Source organism: Gymnodraco acuticeps, unplaced genomic scaffold (genome assembly GCF_902827175.1).
Source record: "Gymnodraco acuticeps unplaced genomic scaffold, fGymAcu1.1, whole genome shotgun sequence".
Taxonomy (NCBI): Eukaryota; Metazoa; Chordata; class Actinopteri; order Perciformes; family Bathydraconidae; genus Gymnodraco; species Gymnodraco acuticeps.
The window spans coordinates 438,636-443,623 of NW_022991977.1; the positions used below are offsets into that span (position 1 = coordinate 438,636).

A 4,988-nucleotide genomic window follows, 5' to 3' on the forward strand; every position below is an offset into this window, starting at 1 on the left:
TTTCTGTGAAGTAACTTCTCCTTTTAGAAATGACACGTGAACTGATTTTCAATATGATCCTCCATAAGTGTTTGGAATTGGCTTGTCTTGCCAAACATGACTGTTTACTTTATCCAAACACTGACATTATACATCTGCCATTGTTTTTTTTAAAGATGCTATTCAAAAGGTAGTGTTTGCCTCGAGATATTTTCCAATGATGATCTTTTTCATGTTGCTTACAATCTCGTCTCCAAGTCCCCAGATGATAAATGAGCTCTTAAAGATCCAAGCTAACATTTAGACAGTGGAGGTAAATATGACTTGCATGCAACGGCGACCATTAAATCAAGCAAAACAAACATGAGACTGTATTCTGGGGGCACACTCACATAGGTGTATAAGATGTGGTTTTGGTTGTAGCTGGAGGATTTATTCAGCATAAAGACTACACTGTTGGACAGTCCCCTTAAACATGTTGAAGTGTAAGACTGTTAGGAGGGTGTTTTGGTGTTGGCGAAATGACTCACAGAAAGTACAGAAGATGAACCTTAAAAAGACAGCACACTGAGCTTTTTTAAGGGAAAAAGTAATGTCATTTAAAATCCCTATTGGCATAATAGACTGATTTCATAAAAAGATACAAAATGAATGCAGCTCTGAACTTATGAAACGTCCTGTATACATACAGCCAACTGAGTAAGTACGTACAAAGATCATAACAAAACATCAGTTTACTGCGAAATATCGTTATGAAAACACATGTGTCATGTCAACAACTGCTAACAAGCTGGTAGAAATCAATTCCAGCGAGATATACAACACGCGATTTTGTGTCATGGCTCACTAAGGTGTTTTAATCTAATTAAAGCTTTGGTAATTGACTTCACTGTGTATGTGAATGGAGGACGTGTTCTTACCGTGCTGTCAGATGTTCCGCAGCCACTCTCCGTGACTCCGGTGTGCTTCTGCTGCCAGGGGACAGCGAGGGAGCCTCAGCTGCAACGGCCAAAGACACACACTGCGCTTCTCTGTCAAGATGGTTCACCTCGCTTTGTAACCTCCTCCGGTCTCCCGCGACCCCGGAAATCAAGGGGGAAAATGGAATATAAAACATTGTAAATAAGCTAGTTTGACAACATTACCCCCTGCTGTGTTTTTTTCAGTCCATCTATTGTTTACGTTGGGAAACGTTTTTTCAATTATTATTATTATATATCTTTATTGGACAAGGACCATGCAAAGAGAAGAGATGCCACATTATAGCTAATAGCTGATTGCCATCTGCAGCTCTTGGGCATGTACACACATAACAGTCAACACACAGAAAAAACTTGAAAACAACTTAAAAAAGGTGTTTTAGAGCACATTTTCTATAAACTTTCAATCACCCAACATGAGACTTACCTTGTTTTTGAGCATTTTGATTTCTTACTTAATATAAGAATATACTTAGCCATATCTTACTTTGAAGCACAATCCCTAACTGCTCACTGATATATCATGAATGAATCTTTAAAATACTGCTGCCTGTGTAAGTGTCAAAAATAGGTGTTTATCAGAGTACGCTAATGTTTTTAGTAATTAAGTACTATTTTGGGGTAGGCTACTGGTGGAAGCTGAGCAATGCAAATGTATGAATTCAAATAAACAAATACTGCATTAGTGTTTCCAGACCTTTAACACATTCTAAGCCTATATCTAATGTGTAATTGGATGTTAATGTTTGTAGCCTTTGGATTTGTAAGGGTATCTGTGGATTTAATGTAAGTATTTTGATATATAACGGCAGGCACTGTGTGCAAGTGGCTAGGCCTGGGAGCTCTTGTCTGTGAATGTGTGTGTTGTTTCATGACATGTAGTTATTTGTACTGTATGTGTGTGAAGGACTCCTTGAACGAGGGTGTTCCTCTCAAGTAGTTTATCCATATAATAAATGTATGTAAAGCTTAACGGCTACTGTAAATAACCAATGACCGGTTAACCTCTATCTTACTGCAGCTAGCTAACTTCATCCTTCGAGCAGTTTATGTGCCTGTACTTTTATAGCACCTAACAATGCTCTCAGCAATTTACAGCAATATAAACCTCACAGCTGGTTATAAAGGCAAGGGCAGAAGCACCAGTGTGCTTAGTGAAAGCTCTCTCTAGGCCTTTAGGCTACTGGATCGGCTTCTTCTCTGTTAGTGTAAATATTGATTTTCCAGGCAGTACCATCATTTTATACTCTGAAATAACACAGGATGAGTTTGGTCTAAAGGCAGGCTTTTCGCATACAATAATCAATTCTGTTGGATCTCAAACAATGAGAGTAAAGTATACAAAACATACTCCAAACGAGGTTAGCTACCCAACATAAATGCTATGAGGCCTTTACTGTCTAATTGGTTGGTTGGGGAATCAGATGCTAATTAGCGAATTCTGGGCTAATGTACAGTAAGGAGATACAAAACATAATAATTAAATAAAGAAGGGCTTTAGATACCCTATATTATTGTTTCAATGGTTTTACATAATAACATGTTAAGCTCCACAGAGACATCCACAGGAGGCCACTGGAAACTACAAGGAGCCCACACTTACACTTTAGAATAACAAATTGGACAGTTGAAAACGTAAACCTTATACAAATGTATATGATTTAACTAACAAAAATATAGCCATTCAAATTATTTATTTATTATTTATTTTACCAGCAACTGTATACGGCCTACTAATTACAACAAAATTGACAATAGGCTATTATACATCAGCAGACATATTTGAGCCTATATTTGGAGGCTATATCTGTTTATTAGATTATTTTTTAATGGATGCAAAGTAGCCTACTATACATGAAGAGAAATAAGAGTATACTTGTAATTTAATAATTACATTTCTCAGACCTGTCATACTACTACACTACCAGATTCAGAACAAATTATTTTGTATTCATCTATTTAAGAAGGGACTATCGACATGAATTAACATGAGCACTGCATCATGTAAATGTGACGTGTAAAGATCTGCAGTCCCTGACAGGTTAATGGCATTGTAGCATTTTTTTTCCTTCACTCCACTTTCTCCACCTCAGTAGTTTTTAGTTACTTTACAGATGTAAAGATTGCACAGATTACATTTTATTTGTATGCTTTGCATAGTTCGTACCCTCTTCGTGTGTCTGTATTTCAAAGGGCCATTGAGGGAATGGCAATGCAACAAGCTTTGGCAATAAATGCTCTGGTTTGTTGCGACGTTCAATGAAATATAGTTTCCCATGAAAATGTTTTACTTTATATAAAGTAATTATAGAGGTGGGAAGTAATTAAGTACATTAATTGAAGTACTGTACTTAATTACAATTTTCAGATACTTGTAGGCCTACTTTACTCAAGTATTCCCATTTTATGCCAGATGTAATTAGTGTACTTTTACTCAACCATTTTGTACCTTTAGTTACTTTGCAGATTTTGATAACTCATAAATCAGACTTTAGTAACACCTGGAGTAAATTCACAAGCTACCCTGCACAAAGTCATTAAAATTAGCTGCACCTACCAGCTTTGAGAACACTTTAATCATTATGCATCAATAATTACAATAAAAACATATAATAGCCTATTATTCTGAAATAGGCCAATTTGCATAATAAGTACTTTTAGTTTGTTACTTTAAAGGTCCCATGTCATGGCCATTTCTACTGATCATAATTCCATTGTTGAGGTCTACTATAGATTTACATTGTTCAATGTTCCAAACTCACATTGGTTTCTCATAGCATCGTGTATTCACTCTCTGTCCTAAACGGCTTGTTGCTCCTTAGAAACAGAATTCACATTGATTAATTTTATGAATGGATTATGGGCTGCTAGCACACATAACATATACCTGCATTGGTGGTAATAACCAGTATATTTACTTGTACTGTACTTATATTGAGGTAGCCTACTTAAGTATTTCCACTTTTGCTTCTTTATAATGTTGCTCCTCTACAGTTCAGAGGTAAATGGAGTACTTTTACTCCACTAGGCTACATGTATTCAATATCTTTAGTTACTTTACAGATGTGGATTAATGATGTGAACTCTTAAATCAGACTTTAGTTACACCTGGAATAAATTCACAAGCTACCCTGCAGTATACTACTTTTACTTAAGTAGCCTACTTGATCTGATACTTCTCCCACCAATCACACGTAGCCTAATTGGAGCAACAGAACTCGAGTTAAGGAAGTTGAAAACTGTCCATTTCTCCGTAGGAATATGATGCCTTTTGGCCAGCTGATGGACACATTGCTCGTGTTTCCGCGAAAATACTTATGACAAACGATCACATCGAGCATCGAGCTCTGTAGATTATATTGTCACAGAGAGAGATCTCCGTAGCGAACACGATGTCAAGGGAGATTGATTTGGGCATTATAGCTGAAAGGCTTGTCGTGGGCTTGTCCACTTTTCTTTTAACTGCCGGTTGTGTTAAACATGTGTAAATTGTATTGATTTTACGAGCAAACAATGTTTGTTTACAAATTCTTGCCAAGTTTAGGGGGGGGGGGGCGCGTCCCCCAGGTTGGGAACCACTGCACTACAGGGTGTACTTTGAGGGTTTGTGACTTTGCAGACCGTTTACATGCATAAAAAGCTACATAACACACAAGGGGACGGGTACTACTGGACAAGCATGTCATGGGACCTATTTTGATGCTTATACTTTTGTACTTTTACTTGAGGAACATTTTCGATTGCAGGTACTTTTTCCACCTCTGAGTAGATATAATCCTAAAATTGCTTCCCCAAACACCACTACAACATCACATCTCTGAATCCATCATTGTCCACAATCTCCTGCATTAACATTTAAATTAAAAATAATGTTACCGTGTGTTTTCCCACTGTTAGTTACAGTACAGTGCTCTGTCCTTGGAGCAGTGCGTCGGTCGTCAGACAGGCGGAGCTCTCGGTCCATCTTCCCCGCATCGTTATTTCTAAAGGTTTTTGTTTTTTTCGCCTCCCCCTCGTGGGATACAGACC

General features: G+C 37.4%; 1 protein-coding gene across 1 annotated transcript in view; it reads right to left on the minus strand.

The window, feature by feature from the left end:
* Positions 1-997, minus strand: part of ece1 (endothelin converting enzyme 1) — a 29,219-nt gene extending 28,222 nt beyond the window's left edge. Inside the window, exon 1 of the mRNA XM_034201011.1 lies at positions 900-997. The gene's annotated coding sequence lies outside the window, so the exon portion shown is untranslated. The remainder of the gene's footprint in view (positions 1-899) is intronic.
* Between the last annotated feature and the right edge of the window lie 3,991 nt (positions 998-4,988).